At 42.0% G+C, this 18381-nt stretch overlaps 1 protein-coding gene across 6 annotated transcripts in view; it reads left to right on the top strand.

Moving 5' to 3' along the window:
• The window catches only part of NCAM1 (neural cell adhesion molecule 1), a 176482-nt gene that overhangs the window by 95490 nt on the left and 62611 nt on the right, over positions 1-18381 (top strand). The gene's annotated exons all lie outside the window — the stretch shown is intronic.

Raw genomic sequence — 18381 nt, 5'->3', positions numbered from 1 at the left:
GCTGTGTATATGCATAAGGGATGACAGTCTGGATAAATGCCTGAGTATTTCCAAGATCACTTCTTTGTACCCTTGATTTCAGTCCCCCGAAGGCTGACGGTTGACTTTAAGAAATGGTCATGAAAGTTGGTATCTAGTCTTATTGAAATAAGCAGCAGCCAATGCTAATAGGTCATTTCCTATTATAACTTTACAAGTTCAGCTTTGATTGGGTGTGTGAAAACATTTTGACTTACAACAGAGATTCAAATGAGAGAAGGATGTAGGTCAGTCCAATCCACCAAGCTTAAATTTTGGCCAGATATTTTGTACTGTTCATGAATCACAATTTGTAAAGACTACTTCTAGAGTGAAAAATCTAAAGACACTTTAAATGACTGTATATGAGCTTGGCATGTGTGGAGTCAGACTTTTAGAACTTCCTTTCAAGTAAAAATTAACTAGTTTTCTTTTCCATAGTCTTCTGTCCATATTTTTTTTCCATCCATAGGATTCTTGTAAAGCATTAACTTGGTCTAACTGACAATTATCCCTTTCCTCACAATCTGGATTGCAGACATTTTGTTGTTGACCCCTGAAAAGCTGGAATGGACATTCCATGCCATGGAATGGACATTCCATGCCATAGCATCAGCACAATCAATCAATGCCAAAGGTTTCACCACCACAAAATCAATATCTGTAGAGGTAATGGAAATTTCAGTTGATACAGACTGCCTAAGAAGAAGCCATCTTCTTTGGAATCTGGCCTCAACAAAGAGAAATGGCTGTTTCTGAAAACTGCTTCTTTCAACATGGTTATTCTTTAGATAATGATGCATCTTCCCATCACCACCATCAAAAAGGCAGCCTTTCTTGTCCACAGTGTGAAGATTCTATGGAATTTCACTAGGTGGAATACATTTTATTGCTGGGATGCAAGAACTTAATATGAAAGTCCTCATCTGGCAGGCAGTTCTTTTCTCTGAGGGGAATATGCCTGAAAAGGAGGCAACTCATGAATATTCACATCCTTTCCTTTGACCGGTCCGTTGTCTTCCAGAAAAAGCAGCAAAGAGGAAGGATCTGCAATCTCTGCTTCTTATCTTCTCTTGAAGAAGCTGGTTCTGAATGGCACCTTGCACGGTTTGAAGGTTATGGCAGTGGGGAGGGTCCCTCTCTAGACACAAGCCTTCCAGGGTGAGCAAGTCTGGTATTGTACCAAATCTCTCATTTTTAGGACAGAAAAATAAGGTGGCTTGCATTTTCTTTCTTCCTTAGCCATAGAAACTAGAGGGTGTTTTCTGCATAATTTCTTAGTCATCCTCTTGAATTTAAGCCCAAACTGAACAGCTGTAAGTTCATCCAAGAAATCAACATCAGTAAAATGGTCTATTCATAACAGAAGAACCCCTAACCCCATGCTTCATCCTCCCAAAACAAAAGACTTGTTAGAAGCCACTCCCAGCCCAAAATGACGTGTTTGTCTGCTGTTGTCTGTTGCTGTTGTGGCTTCCTCTAATGCTCTGTTTTTGTTATAAAATGTGCTGTCTCTGTCTTCTCTGGAGAGTTGTGGCAAACACATTCAGTTGAGTAGTTAACTGTCCAATTTCTCTCTTTCCTGTTTACCCGAGGCTAAAAGGAAAAGGGACAGAAAGGAAGGTAGGATGCACTGAGCACTATTCTGCGGGGGATGGGTCAAACCCCTGGACCTGACACATGGAAACAGACAGACCTGTGCACAACTTTCCTTGATGAGTCAAGTGCAGGCCAGTCTCTCCAGGGCTCGGGCTATGTTTTGTCCCTTCCTTCTGAGGCCTTGGTCAAGTAAATTCCAGTTCCTGTAGATGAGATTAGCTGGTTCTGTTTGTGGTGGACCCCTGGAATTTTAATGGGCTGAAATGACCCAGCAGGACGCTTGCTGCCTTTCACTCTCCGTCTGCTCTAAAAACGTATTTCTGGAATCAGCAAACCTCAGAAGGAAAAGTTGATGCCACAATCTCTTGAGACAAGACTAAATTAGCTTTCTTATTAAAGAATCGGTTGTTAGAGGGCAGTGTGCCTGGGGTAATTGGGCCATTGTCATCAGCAGGATGTCGCTGTGGGATAAATTATGCATCCCAAGTAGAAGCAGCTATTTTATTTCAAGGCGAGTGGCTCTCAGGCATGGCAATGCAAGGCAGCGTTTCTGCTGGAAAACTTAAAACAGGTATAAGGAAACCTTGTCTGTGGACCCAGGATCAGTATAGTGTTATGATATGGCCCCTTGGCTGGGAACCCTTGCACGGTTTGGAGGACTGCGCTAAGTACGAAGAGCAAGACATGCAACTCATTTGTTCAGACTTGGTGTCTGTTGTGGGGCTTTGTGTTTGGAAAGTCCAGCTTGGGTGAAGAAGAGGTGGCCCTTGCATCTTTGATGTTGAGTCATGCTCCATCAATACCTTCTCGGTTGCCCTTTTGTTAATAGCGTCTGGCACAGCAGACATCTGCGGCACTCTGAGATTTCAGACAGAGAAGAGTCTTTCCTATCACCAGAAGGAGTTTGGTAGCACCTTTTCAGACTAACAAATCTTATTGAAAGGCATAAGCTTTCAATCTTATTGAAAAGCATAAGCTTTCTCTGATTTTTGGCTACCATAGCTTACATGTAGGCTCTTGTCCTATAGTATCTATCACTAACGGTCCTTTTAACTGGTAGTGCAGCTTTACATCTTTTTATTATTTGCATTTTCTCCATTTTCCTCAGAAGAGTTCAAGGCACTGCATGTAATCCTCTCTGCATAAAAACCTTGTGAAAGCAGGGAGCTGCAGAGATTAAGGCTGGCCATCAGTCACCTGGTGAGCTTCTGGCTGATCTCCTCGGTTGTAATCCAGCATTCTTTCATATGCGTACATTGTGTCAAAATAATTAATACCTTCGCCACCCCCTCCACACACACACTCGGTATTCAGATCATTGCAGTGCACTTGCCATCGCAGTACACTACTTCCTTCAAGGATATAGTTCCATTTTCACCCCTTTGTTCTTCATGGCCTGACAGATACCCCAAACTGTTTTGTCTGGGCAAGAAGGGAGAGGCGCTAAGGATCTGGAATTAAATGTCATTATGGAATGAATAAGTGGCTTGTAATAGTGTTATGGATTTGTATATATTCTTCTTTTCTGATTTTTAAAAAAAAACTTTTGAGGGAGAACCCCCCCCTAAAACCCATCTTTTCTAAATACATGCTTTGGGTGTGTATGTTTGAATGGAGAATAATGGATCCCAGCAGACTATGTTTATTGCTGCCTGCGTGTGCTTTGGTGAAGCTCCTTTTAGTAGATTGCACCAGTTTGCTTCCTCTGAAAGGCATTACAGATTCCTTTTTAACACTCCTTGTAAGACAGTTCCTTGGAGTTTCTCCATAGGAGAGTTGCTCTCCTCCCTTCCCTGTTACTCCTTCCTTAAAATGCCATAAAGGAAGCATGGGTTGCAGGATTGCAGCACAACTTTCTAGGGAAAGTGAGAGTCTTGAATGTAAATAAAAATGTTACTTGTTGCCTGTTTGAATTCAAGTTCCTGTCTTACCCAAGAACTTCTGGTCTTCCATCTTGAAACATGCTAGTGTGGGCAGTTTAGCTCTTGGGAATTTAGAGGCTTGAGTCTCATGGAGTCACTGTATTTTGCTTAAACTTCAAAGGCCTTATCTGCAAAGCTGCACCTAGTCCTGTGGAGGGTAGCAAAGATGATGATGATTATTATTAGGCTGGGGCTGACCAAAATGACATCAGGGTTTCTTCCTGCACCACAATTCTTGGGCTAATAATTCTGTGACAGAGTTACTGCTTTAAAGGCTGTAGCAGCATTTGTTCCCCAAACACAGCAAAAGCCAGTTGAGCAGCCTACAAGGCAGAGGGGATGAGTAAAAGATGACTCAGCCTTTTGTTCTTCTACACATTGGTGTAGCAGAGCCTGTGGATTTAGTTTTTGCTAGAGCTATCTGAAAAGCAGCCAGAGAGGAAAACCTCTTAGAGTTATGGCTTTGCCTAGAAATCTTTTGCAAAGGGAATTTACTGAGATGTTAATGGTGTAAATAGCCTCTTAAGTGCTCCTAGTTTTACAGAAAGATCATTTGGGGCATCTTAGCAATATCTGCAAAAAGGACTGTCTTTCAAAGAAACCGAGTGCTGGATAAACATTGACTTCCCCATAATATTTCACCACTTAGAAGTGTAGTGTATGCGCACAAGTCTCAGAAGGCTGAAGTTCTGGACTTCCTCTTGGCAAACAGGCTGCATACATGTCCTGTCTTCCTAGAAATGTTAGAAACGTTACAACCATCCAGAGTCAAGATTTTCCTTGTCTTCCTGATCTGTATTCAGATATGAGCAGATCCCTCTCTTGTTTGTTTATTTGCAAAGGCCGCTATGAATCTTTTCATTAAGCTTCGGAACTACCCCAGCCCTCATATTAAACATCTGCAGCCAGCCTGGCAACACACAGTGGGGATTGGAGAAGCTTGCTGCTTTCGCCGTGCTGCCTGTTCTAACTGTGAGAAGATGGGCCCTGTAAGTAACGGCACGGAACATTTTCTCTTCCAGAAGATTGCCCCCTCCTTTGGTTTTAAAAAATCATAGAATACAAAGAGAGTGTTCCAAGGCATCTTCTTTTGGGTTCAGGGAGAGATAACAGCCTGTAAATAAATGCCTGAAGAAAAAGGGAATCTGTTTTTCTAGCCTGGATGAGTAGTAATTAATTGTTGTTGGGAATGAAGCCACTGAGTGAATGACAGCTCCTTAACAAGCAGTAGCCTTCAAGCTCAGGAGAGGTACCCCAGGCCTTTCCATTTCTGTCTGCATGCCTGGAAACCTTGGCTGACCCTGTTGCCCAATGGCTGCAGTAATGTGGTGGACCAAAAGGTTTCACCGTTCATCCAGTCTCCTGGGCAAGGAGTTATGCTGTGCCTTGGTCTTAGCTCGCCCTCTAATGGCTGACCTTAGCTTGGCATGGCTCAGCACAGTGGAGTGGCCAGCCTTTCCCAAGCATTCAGAGGCTCTCCTAGCTTTTGAGTTCTTGCTTTGTAAACAGAAGGGATTTGCAGTCCAAGTTCTTCTTTTGACAGGATGAAGCTGAAAGAGATTCTCTCACATTGTGTTTGCATTTTTCATCTGCTAGCCCTATGTGAGCTAAACAGGCTCTGTTGCCTTCAACCTGTTATTAGCGCACTTATCTCTTCACGTGCTGTGGGTTGTTATTAACAGAGCACTGTGGTGCAGTCTGCATCTGACTTAGCAGGAGGGGAAGACCAAACTTCCCCAAATCATAGAGGAATTTAATCTAATCCCCTGCTAAAGAACTCCATAAATTAATTATGCTCTGTATGAAGCTCTTCCTCATGTTTGTATTTAATCTCTAGCCAGGCAGCCTCACTGGAGGACCCCACTGAGTTTTAGCATTATTTCTTTTAAAAGCCCTTTACCAGTTTACCTGTGCTTAATGTTACAAAACTCTTCTTATTATGGGGATGCAGAGATAGAGAAACCTGGATCCAGTCTACCATACTTAGACCATCGAATGCAGTGGGGAATTTGCTGAAATGCTTTTGCCAACTCCCATTGGTTTTTGTGGGAATGAGCTTTGGTGTTTGATCAAAAATGGCATTTTATGGCTCTCACCGTTTGCTGCTAATGGGGACCCTCTTATGTGGACTTGGAGGTGCAGTCAAGGTGAGAGAGGAAGTCAGAAAACCCTTCTTGGGATTAAGGAAACTGAGAGGAGAAATTAATAACGATGAGCTTGTAATTGCAATTTGGGGTTGGCATGGTTTAAGGAGACATCTTTTGCTGAGCTTGACTACAGCAGTGGGGGAAGTTTGTTCATGGATCAATGGGTGCTATGCAGGCAGATCTGTTTACCCACAGAGCTGTGCTAGTTGACCGTTTCAACCTGTCTTTACTGGTAGAACATTAAAGAGTGAATTTTCCCAGGAGGAAGATTGTGGGTACAGGTTAGCGTTAATAATTCAGGGTAAAAGTGGCTTCTTTTGCAATCAGAGAAAGATAGTCTTTTTTTAGAAAAGGGAGAGGAGGGGTCTCCAAACTGGCATCTTACTACACATAAAATATTATACTTCTGCATGCATAATGTGAATACTTTAAAAGAAATGGTTATTAGGGTGGATTGAAGGCTGATTTTACGAGATGATCAGCCAGGGCCTGGCTATTTTCACTGCCCTTCAGTAATTCCCATACCTGCAATGACCCATCCAGAAATGTTTCCATGTTATAACAAAATTGTTATTCTTGAAGCTTGAATGTGAACCTATATTTTTTATGTGATACAATAGCTGAGATTAACATCTGGAGAAATAGTGCTCGAAACCACAGAGCTTCATTTTCCATGATTTATATGGAAGTAGCACAAGAAAAATACAGGATTACTGAAAGATTGGCAGTAGTTCAGCCATAATTTCTGCACAATGGTTTAACCACAGCATCACCAATTGCCTCCCTCATCCAATTTAAATATTAGAACTCTGATCTATAGTGTCCTAATCTACTTCCACACGATGCTGTTTCCACTCCCTAATCCTTCTGAAGTGGCTTGAAAGATATCTCCTGCTGTCTTCTGAACATGCTAAGTTTACCATGAAAAATTAGTGTTCCTTCTGTCTCAGCAGCACCTTGCAGAATCAGTTATTCAGTCATTGCCCTGACTCAGCTACTGTAGGCCCTAGGGGAACAAAGAAAACCTTCAGTTCCATGGGATTTCTTAGATACTCTTAGAATCTGTGGGGGACCCCTTTCAGTAGAGGATCCTCTGTTTCTATCAGTTTCATTGTAGGTTACAAAGCAAAATAGCCTGTTATTGGAAAAGAGATTTCCTAATGTAGTATATGTATAACAACACTGTCAAGTGGCTATGGGCTCCTTGAACAGCTCTTAGCTTTACTCTTTAATTCGTTGCTATGAATTAGCTACTATATGTCTTCACAGATCATTGGTTTTTAGCGGATCCATCAATTACCCAACAATAGGAACCAAGAATAAACAGTAAGTGGGCTGAGAATTAGCTATACCTCTTAAACAGTAGTTATTACTTTTAAAAGTGTAACATGAAATCACCATTTGCTCATGGACGACTTAGGAATGCATGTCAGGAAGTGCTTAAACTGATGAATCCACAGCCCAGAGAGGTTGAAGAGGAGCCATAGAGGTGCACAGAGCTTGGCTGCACATGCATCAGAAATCAATCTTGATCCATCACCTAGAGACTGGTTGGGCCATCTCAATTCCTCCCTTGCTGTTTGATCCAGCTTTCCAGCTCTGGCACCCTCTGGATCAGCCTTTCCTAATCTCTAATAGAGAAGTATGGATTTCAATGCTGAGAATTCTCAGGAACAACCAAAAGGCACTCAGGTTGGGGAAGGCAGCTCTAGATGAGTTGGAGAGACTACAGCTCCCAGAATTCTCAGCCAGCATGTCATTAGCAGAAGGTGAAAATGACACCTTGGTTGTATACACTAGCACATGTGCTGGCTTTCCACACACATATGAATGGTCATTTCTCCACTGGGGGCAGCTCTTACCTCAGCGCTCTTCATGGTTCCTGAGTTTCAGCTGTCTTGCCAGGTCCATTAAGGATGAAACTGATGAGTTCCATCTACTTCTCCCTTCTTTTCAGCAGATTTGCAAAGCCCTGCTGCTTGGGTATCGTTTCTTCTCCTTTTACGTGGAGTGAGAAATGAGGGGATTTGGGTAACTTCAGTAGAAACAGCAATTCACACATCGCTTCTAGTAATCGTTTTGCTTAGCTATACTTTACTACATAAGCTGCAGTTGACTGGCTTTGCACAAGTCATGGCTTAACAATCACTGATTTCGTACATTGCCTAAGGCAAAAGCAAACCAACCACATTATAGGTTAGATCACATGGTTGGTTGGTGTCTGAAATGTACTGAAATTTATGCTCATACTTTTGTTATATTCTATTTTTTTAAAAGAAAGGAAGAACTCTGAATACTACTTTGGAATATTCGGTAATCCTTTAGATTACCTCCTTCCAAGACATCCTAGATTGCCAGAGTCCCTGAAAAGAGGCAGTGACTACTAACTGCAGCACCATTTTAAGTTTATGCTTCCTTTCAAACCATCTCAACTTTTCTTGAGTCTTTGAGATGGTTCTGAAAAGTGAATGCTGGCTGGCAAAAACAATATGGCTTGTTTGAGAGTGGCATCGTATTTGCAGAGCATGTTTCCATCTGGGGTATGACAAGCCCCCATGTTTGGATTATTTCTAAAAAATCCAAAATGGCTAATGGCCTTCTCCCAAGGCAGTTTGATGGAAGTTGTTCTAATGTGTGTTTGGTTTTCTCCAAACTTATACAGTGTTAGGTTTTAACCCTATTGTTTGGCTTTGATCAGTTAGCAAGGGATTAATCTGATTTTTAAAAACATGCTTGATTCTGCATGACTTTTTCCACCAGCAATTTGTCAGGGAGCTCTTTGGTCTTGCAAGCTGCCTAAGATATAAAAGTGTGTCAACAATGAATCCTCATAGTGGCTATTTCTGGTCTATCTCATATAATAAGCAATGGTCAAAAAATTGGCACATCAGGAAGGAGGGGCTAGAACTCTCCCTGTTTACCTTGCAATGAACTTTGTAATTTATGTTTTCATTTGGGAATGTGGAAGAATATTTAACTCATCAGACTCCTGATCTGCAATCTGTTATGGTACAGCTAAGTCCTAAGTTTGTTTAAAACTTATATAAGACTCCATAAGACTGACTCTGGAGTCTTCCGCAATATCACTACAGCAAATGCTGGTGTGGCCAATCTGTGTTATGTTTTCCTGGAGGAGCAAGCATTTTTTAAAATGTGATATACCTGTGTGATGTAGAGAGCAATCCATCGGTTGTGATCCCTAGACAAATGTTGATTTTCTTTGGATAGAAAACTATTAAACATTCCTCTTTGCCCTTTCATTTCAGGGAGAGGAGATTAACTGGATTAGGAAACTAGGGCAGAATGGACAATTAAATATGCAAAACTCCTTCTCCAGATTGGTGTAGGATGGGAGAGTGTGTGTGGAAATCCAGGTCTTTATCTTTTCTGTCTACCTGGGCTCAGTCAGATCACTCCATAGTACCAGGATAAGGGAGGAAAATTTACACTGTACCTATGATCTGTACTGGCAAAACAAGGACAATTCCCAGTGTGTCCCCCCCCCAACTCTCCATTTGTCTAGACATTCAGCTGGTAAAGCAGCTAGAGTCAGCTAAGGTAGCTGCTGCCATGGAGAGTCGGTTTGTATGTCTGGATGACAAAGGCAATTGTTTGTCCCCCAAACAATAAGTGGACAACAACCTCTGTTTCAGCTGGCTTGCTGCATTCCTGAGCAAAGAGAGGGCTGGCTTGCTCTGTTCCTGTCACGGCTACATCTACCAGTAAGAGAAAGATCTCTACTGACTGTGCTGTTCACACAACAGTCAAACACATCACAAATGCCTGTTCTAATAATTGTCTGGAAGGGATCAAAAATTACAAAATGCCCCCCCCAAACACATGCATGCACACATATTGGCACGTTGTTTCTGAAGCTCTACAATTAATTATGAATTATATAATAATTATATGATTAATATTGAGGAAAGTCAATACTCTAGATTTTTATCCTGATTTTTTTGCTGTGAAAACAGTGTGGCTGCTTGATTAGAGAAACTACTTTCTTGAAGTGTAATTTGGAGGATATTATTCAGTTACAGTTTTCCCCAACAACAACTAGAAAATATGAAGTCTAATTTGGGGGGACCCCCAGCTTCAGATTTCCTAGTGTCTCCTTCTGAAGAGGAAGAATAACCAGTAGTGACTTTTCTCCTCTTTCCCCTCCCCCTATTAATTAAATAGCCTCAATAAATGAAATCTACAATAAAAGAGAAACCAACAAGAACAGCTTAAACAGATTCTTGTACATCTGATATAATCATTATCAATAAATAAACATATACTGTATGCATTCAGCCACTTAAGTTTTGATTGCTTGGTAGATAGCAAGAAAGAATGTGCTAGGTTAAAGAACTGCAGCGTAGCTATCGTGAAAGTTCTGTCCTTGGTTTTAGCTTTCCCAAATGATCATAAAACAGTTAATGCCATCTTTATTAACCGGGCAATCCTGGGCATTTACTCAGAAGTTCTCTGTGCTAAATCCATTAGTACTCACTTCCAAGTAAGCTTGCATAAGATTGCAATTTGAATGTATTTAGAGCCAGTAAGCGTATGCATTCCTTTCAAACTTCTGTAGATTGTGTAGTTCATTTTAATAGGAATTAATATAAACCAATAATTTCCAGTGGCCTTGATTGCAACAGAAATGGGGTGTGATGGAAGGCATGAGCAGGGAGGATTCTGGAATGGAGCTTCAAGGTTCTATCTATCTATCTATCTATCTATCTATCTATCTATCTATCTATCTATCTATCAAACTTATCCCCGCCCATCTCCCCCCAATAGGGGACACTGGGAGGCTTACAACAGATTAAAACAATAAATAAATACATAGTTAAAATTTATTTTAAAAAGCACATTTACACAGAGTAAAAGGTTGCTGGGAGGGGGAAGAGAGATTCCAGGGGAAGCACCTCCTCAGCCCCCAACCAGAGTGTGGGAAAGTCAAGAGGATGAGACTGGCCCCTCCCTAGGGCACCGTGGTTATAGTTGCTATTGTTGGGGATTAGAATTAGTCTGGTGAGATTCTGTCTATTAGGTGCATGCTAATAAAGGAGCTAAACTGTTCTGGACTGTCTCGCTGTTGTTCTCGGGCTGAACCTGACATAGGGACATTGTTCTAGCCTGCTAATTATTGGCGGGGGGGGGGGGAGTAGCAGTCCAGGTGACGGATTGACAGTTTACATTGACTCCCCCCCGCCCAGAAATGGCAAGAGTGTGTTAAAACCAGGAGAAGAGCTGCTGTATCCTCAGAAATTGGGAGAACAGCTGATCTCATGAAAAGAATATGGTTTGAAGCTTCCCAGTTGAACAATTAAATACAGTGTGACAATTCAGTGGGCCCAGCTGAATGCAGAAAAGATTTATAAGGAAGTAATTCAGGCTGCTGTGTCCCTCCCCATCCAGGGGAGTGGCAACCTCCAGATAACATCCAGTGTGAAAAATATCCAAAAATACAATGTCCTGCACCCACAAGGAAACTGAATGCAGTACTGGAAATTCAATCTGTGTTTCACTCTCATTTTGCTTTAGTTCTATAATTAGAAATCATCCCTAAGGCATGATAAAGGCACACAACTTACTCTAGAACAGGGGACAGCAAATTTTTCTGGTCCTGGGTATCACTCTGCAATCTCACAGTGCCTGCCAAAATATCACAACATTGGGCAAGATCTTCAAATCACTCAAAAGACGTTGTCCATCTCTCCTAATGCTGAAATCTTGGGCATTATTACATGAGATCTTATGTGATTTTATGAGATTCCATACATTTTTTATTTTATTTGGTGGGAACAGTTGACTTCTACTTGGGGTTGAGCAGAACTCTGAAACTCCTGCATTGAAGAAGCTCTGCTATAGAACATGGAGGAGAGAAGGGAATAATCAGTCTCTATCCATACAATCTGTTACGGGCATAGACTTATTAAGCTTGAAACAGAACAGTTATCTGGAGAGGGCCTAACTTGCATGGAGGCTTGCAAGATTACACACTTTTATCCCTTACAATGGGGTGTAAAATCTCAGAGGTTGGAAAATTGCTGAATTCTGATAATAGTATCTTTATTTCAGAATTTTGCCATTCACCCACAGTTCCTAGGAAGATCACATAAAGGTCAGTCAGTGTAGTCCTCCAAAAGCATAATTTTCTCTCTGTGTGTATAAAGGCTGTGCAGTGTTCAAGTACCGTTTGAAAGAAGAGTTTTGGAATAGGTGGGAGTGTGAACAAGTTCCTGTTTGCAACATATTAATGCAACTATGTCTGTTTCCAGTATGGTGTGTCCTGCAGTGGAAGTATCCCTACCACAGTGGCAAAATTCTGAAAAAAGCCACAGCTTCTTTAATGAGTTATAAGAGTTCTGCATTTGCAGTCTTACATATTAGTCCCTGTCAGTGTAGCTCTTCAGTGTAAGGATGACAGAGATACGTACCTTTTCGTAACAGTCAAGTTAGGCAGAAATCACCTCAAACTTTGCATCTTTCTGTCATGAAACCCAAGAGACACTGTTTCTTACATGCTGACTTCTGTGGGCAGCCTTTTCTTTCTTGTGCACGTGTGCTACGAGGTTGCATTAGCACATACTTAAAAAAAACTGAAGACTTGCACTTAGAATTCCCCAGGGAAGGTGATGAGTCAAAATATTAGCTTCCAGTGAGAGATTAGCAGTCACTGTATAAACAAGCAAGAATGGTGGTGACTGGGGAAAGACCGAGAATCTAGAATTCAGAATTCTCCACTAAAGCAAGTCTTAATCCTACAAATGGAAAAAGAAATAGCCTGACACTTCTGCAATATTATTTGCTTGCTTGCTTGCTTGCTTGCTTGCTTGCTTGCTTGCTTGCTTGCTTGCTTGCTTGTTTATTTATTTATTTATTTATTTATTTATTTATTTATTTATTTATGCATTGCTTGCTTTCTTTTGGATTTGGCTGGGGGAAAATGACTCTGTTTGGTTAAAGATTAAATTTGTCACAGACCATGGATCTCCTAATTAGATGCTTCATAGGCCCTTCACTTTCCTTAGAGGAGAGATGAAGTACTTATCCTACAGTAGGTCCTTCTATTCAGGCCCTTCACCTGAGATCTTTGTAAGTGGAGATGCCAAAGGCTGAATTTAGGAACTACGCATGGAAAGCATGAGCTGTACCTCTTACTAAAGAATCACTCCAGAGCATTGATCCAGATAAATGAAAATAAGTGTGTGTGTGGGGGGGGGTGCTTTTCATTATTTGATACCATTTTGGTGAGGGTGGATCTATTCTTCTGTCCCTCACCGTGAGAGCTGTTAATTGGGTAGAATGCTATTTGATCTGCTGTAGCAGGAGCGGCTAAAATAGAGAATGGAAATATATCTGAAAAATAAAATAGCGGCTTGTATCATCGGTCTTGTGCAAGGGAAATCTGCTGGCTTTGTTGCAATGAATGCTTAAGAAGTATGAGCCGATTTGCTGATTCCAGATTTTGGCACTTGAGTAAAGATATCCAGATCTCTCTCTCACACATGTGTGCAGCCGGAGAATGCATGCTGAATGACATGCATGATTCCGCTGAAAGGTTTTTCAGAGCAAGTCTCATTGGAATGCTAGGTCTGGTTGCCATTTTTCCTCTTCTGGGGAGAGACCTGGTGTGCCATTCAGTAGGCAGGTGGAAAGGTTCTTGAGAGAAGGGTTGAAGGAAAAGCAAAAGAGATGCACCCTCAGATTCAGAGTTTTAAATATGCATAAAGTCAGGGGAGGAGACTCAATGACACTCAAGCTGCCGTTTAGCAACATCTCCTGATGTTCTCTAGTAAATATCACTGGCCTTAATCACGTACATGGCCTTTGTACTGTATATTACACCCATGCAAAGAAAGCCATAAGGGGGGGCCTGTAGGCAACCAAAAGTAACAGTAATATTGGATGTCACATTATTATCTGCCATGTAATTTACTTCACAAGCGTCCTGCTGCACTATCGCATTCTCTAAATTTAAATAGTGCTGCTTTTGAATGATATCAGTGTGATAAAAAGGTAAAGGGTCCCAAGTCATGGGATACCTGGACCAGTGCCCTTTAGACATACAGAATGTGGGAATCCCCCCAAAGCAGCTCATTGGCATTTTATCTGGCACAGGCAGTACATAGTGCCTGTGGACTGCACATAGGAAAAGGTTAGCAACTATTGCTGTAGCCAATTCCTCTCCAGTTATTTCATTAATAAATAGACCTGTGCAGGACCCAGTAAGGTGGGGCTCTGTGATAAACTAGAGTGGAAGCTGCCTTTGGCCCCTGCAGTGCCACTGTAGGCAGTATAATCACTCCCCCATCCCCTACCCCCCGCCCCCGGCCACAGCCGAGTTGCTTCCAAAAGCAATAGCCATCTATTTCCTGGGAGCCACTTTCCTAATGGATGGCTGATTTTTATAAATTGAATCTCTGTTGAATTAATATGGGTAGCAAAGCTTGGGCAAATGCATTTGGAAGAAGGATGAAGAAGGTCTGTCAGATGGCCTTATGGGAGCTTAAATGCCTTAATTGACCAGGAATGAGTCCAGTGGGCAGTCAAGGCAGGTCTTAGTTTCTGCCCATCAATCAGGATGCATTGTCTAAGGCACTCCCTGCCTTTCTAGTGGGTGTCTGTCCTTCCCACTCCATCCAGACCAGGAAGGAAGGCTGTGATGATCCTTTTATATGTGCCACTTCCTAAACCCCAGTGGTCATCTGCATAACTATTATGTGATAAGGAGGGCCTCTGGAGGGCTTTGCAGATGTTAAAAGAGAAACAAAATAATTTTTGGGATTTGGGGCTGTTCCTTCCTAATAAACTAGTCTTGGAGTTACCCCATGCCCTTGCATGGAGTTGATCCTTCCCAGTGCAACCTTTGGAGAGGGTAAGCAAATAAGGCCTCTTGGAGCTTGAAGCACCTGAGTGGGAATCTAATTTTATAGGCAGAGATAAAAAGATCAACTGGCAGCACCTCTCGGTGAAGGAACCAATCACATGGCATAGCCTTCCTCCATCCAACACTTTGATGATGGACTGGAGTTACAGCTTCCAGAATGTCCAGAAAGTTTGCAGTCCCAGCCTAGCTGGAAGTTCCGTTTTGCAGATGGTAAGAGAAGAGACGTCTGCCTGAAAGGCAGGGTAATTCATATTGGGCAGAATGGACCAGTTGTGTGCTACCTCTGCTCTCAACCTCCCCTTCCTTTTTTCTTTTCTTTTCTTTTCTTTTCTTTTCTTTTCTTTTCTTTTCTTTTCTTTTCTTTTCTTTTCTTTTCTTTTCTTTTCTTTTCCCTTTTGCTGTTTGAGCTCATCCCTGCCCTCATTGTAGATGTTTAGCATGTTCTTTCTCTTTTTTTTTTTCATACCAAACATGAACTCTATGGTGCATTCATGGTAGCCCTGAAAAAATCCAAAGTCAGTACTTTCACTTAGTTTTCCCCAACCTGGTGGCTTCCATATGTATTGAGACTGTCTGCCATGATTTCTTTTGGCATGCTGGCTGAGAATTCTGGGAGTTGATACTCCAATGCATATAAAGGGCACTAAGCTGGATAAATTGAGCTAGGATCTCCCCCATAATATACAGCAGAACATAATGGTGTCCTGATCTTGCCGCATCTTGCATTTCCTTTTGTGCTAGGGTCAGTTGTCACAGGAGGAAAGCAGGTCATGATGCTGTCAGGACCTGGATTCTTCTCCAAATACTTGCAGATAATTGAGTGGCAGTAGCTGTTCATTTATCCTAGTTTCTCAGTTTTTAACCTGGATTACTTTTAATGATTAAATGCTTATTGATACTAATCCAGAATTCCCTTGTTGCCATCTAGCCAGGAGCAATTGCACTGTCTTCCATGCTGCAGTCATGGGTCAAAGTTCCACAGAGGTATCCCTTGGTTGCTAGCTGTGGCTGATCTTACTACAGTATGCCTTTGACCTTTCCTTGTTGAACAGCATATTTCAAACCAGACATGGATGCTTTTGTAGTGGGTCAGTGGTGCTGTCAGCAACGACACATACATAGTTGTAGATCAGGGTTTCTCAACCTCAGCAACTTCAAGATATGTGGACTTCAACTCCCAGAATTCCCCAGCCAGCATGGTGGCTGGGGAATTCTGGGAGTTGAAGTCCACACGTCTTAAGTTACCAAGGTTGAGAAACATTGATGTAGATGGACAATCATAACGACTTTCTGGGAGACAATAAATCAGAAATGCTAAACATTTTTAACCTTGGGTCTTTCTGTTTATTTTAGGAGGAGCATCCACTGGCTTATAAATAAATGTTTTAACTGTTTCTCTTCTTGGAGTGAGGCTGTTTGTTATCACTTTTCTGTGGGACCCAGGAAATGAATGATTATCTGGTGTACTACATCTTCTAGTAAAGAAGATGCTGGTAAATTATCCCCTTTATGAGATCTGTTTCAGCTTTTAAGTTCTTCTATGTAGAGGCAGACTGGCACTGGAAACCAGTGGGTCTGTGGTCTGATGATCTCAAAAACCGAACAGCCAATTCTAACTGGGCCACAAAGGGGTTGAGCAGATTAAGCGTTTGCAACAATAGAGACTGGGAAAAAAAATGCTTTGGCTATGCTGGACCGAGCAGTCCTTCTATTAAGGTGATTGTTTTCTATCCAACTAATGGCTGCAATTTAGAAATTGTGCACATTAGGTCAGACCTCTTGAAATCTTTCTTTGACCTGGACTTGTTAGGGCAGGAAGCTCCAGCAAATGTATCCACAGATGGGAGCCAGGATCCAATTATGTCTTCTCTAATGGCTCATTACTTATCATGAAAAACCAGAATGCTTTCAGATGCCAGGGTTGTGAATGCCATTGTGGATGAGGAGGCCTTTATAGTACACAGCAGGAAGGTCCTCAGCTAGCTGCATGCAGAGGCAGGCATGTTCAGTGGAGGCCTTTTTAAGCATAACCCAAACATGGAACAAAGCTGAGCCATGCCTTCTTCATAAGGTGTACTTCACGGCAACCTTAAGCTTGAATTTGTATATAAGCCTTAGAGGTTATTTATCCTTCATCCAACAAGAAACAAGGATAGGGTCAGAAGATAAGTAACTGTCTGGAAGCTGCCCTTTCTGGAGCTGCTGATCAAGATCCATGCCTAAGACACTGTAGTGCTAGTGAGGTACAGCAATAGCAACCCCAAGGTGCTTCTTGGGGATGTCACTCCAGAAGGCTTCTGCAGACAGCAAAGCAAAGTGGAGAAGAAACTCCACAGTCAACCAGTAGATACTGGTTGAATAGTACCCACTAGTTCTAGGTAAATAGGGCTGGGCTGTGGGCAGGAGATCTCACTCAAAAGTGCCCTGCTTGCTATCTGGAACAATCTCACCCAAGCAGTTTCAAAATGTTCTCTTCAGCTGTCCTTACGTGCTATGGAGGAGATGGGGATCTGGCTGGAGTCTGCCCCTCCTGCATTGCTTCTAGCTATGAGGTTGAGGGATTGGGAAAAATCCCGTTCTGCAGGCTACCCATTTGCAATTCTCTGGTGTGTCGCCAAGGTTTTGCTGCTACCCCTGTGAGAAATCGATATTAAATGTGGGGTCTTTGCCATGTGTGGTAGTGCTCTGGTCTGCCCTTTGGATTTGAAAGAATGTTAGCGACCGTTAGTTGCTGCCTTCCTAAAGCAGTTGCATGGAATTGTTACCGTTTGAAGTGGCAGAGTCATAAAATAATGGAGAGATGGATGGCAAGATCTCTCAGGGTGACTTCTTTTTACTAAGCACGGTCCGTTGTCTTGGAATCATTTCTGAATCTGTTCTGTTCTGTGCTTCAGTGCTGAGGCTCACATCACCCAACACTCAGTGAAAATGGCCCTGCAGTGCTCAGAATTTTGCACTTTGTAGCCAAAAAGACACCCGTGGAGTTGGCCCCACGCAGAATGCAAAAGAGGCAGGAGAAAGATGAGTATGCCCAAGGTTCTTGGGTCCTGGGCTGTTTAGGTCTTTGCTGCACTAAATCTAATAAACCTTTCAGTGGTATTATTATGTTCAGTCCTGTCATTCTGTCTGGGAGTGAATTATGCTGAAGTAAAATGGATGAGCAAAATTAGATTACACAGAAATAAAATAGAGTAAAGGAGTAGCTGGCACATTATTGGGAGAGGGAAGGAAAGTCACTCGCCTCCAGTGAAGCAATATGAGTGGAAAGAGTCAAAAAGAAAAGGACAGCATGGAATGGGAAAACCCTTTAATTCTTATAGACAAATCCCCAAAATGGGATCAAGGAGAGAAAGCGTAGGCACAGCCAAACGCCCATGGTGGAAATACCATAGCCTTTCCTGTACCTCATGATGAAATTTCCCAGTTGGCAACTGACTTAACGCACAGGGAAGGAAGTTATTGTTGGCTATAACCTCTAGGCTGTGCAGTCAGGAATCTATGGATCCATTCCATGTGATGTGCTTCCCTTTTCAAATTTGAGCAACCAAGACTTGTCCAAAATTAGGAGCCAAGTGGAAGGGAATGTCTGATAATGGCAATAATGTTACCATAACCTATATTGAGCCCATGAATTGAGAAGAATATATAGTAATTGATTTTACAAAGTACTACAGAAATGCAGTGCAGAAATTGCTTCTCCTAATTTCTGTAACAAGATGTATTCTAACTTTAAGCTGCTGACGTGGTCAGATCTATGCAAATGATCTCGCTAAAAATAACTGAACATATAGCATCTGGAAGTCTTCATTTGGGC

Source organism: Python bivittatus, unplaced genomic scaffold (genome assembly GCF_059951505.1).
Source record: "Python bivittatus isolate LINGU-HERP-01145 unplaced genomic scaffold, Pbiv_v1 ctg000320_np1212, whole genome shotgun sequence".
In the NCBI taxonomy this organism is placed as follows: domain Eukaryota; kingdom Metazoa; phylum Chordata; class Lepidosauria; order Squamata; family Pythonidae; genus Python; species Python bivittatus.
The sequence above is the reverse complement of the archived record's forward strand: the minus strand, read 5'-3'. Positions and strand labels throughout refer to the sequence as shown.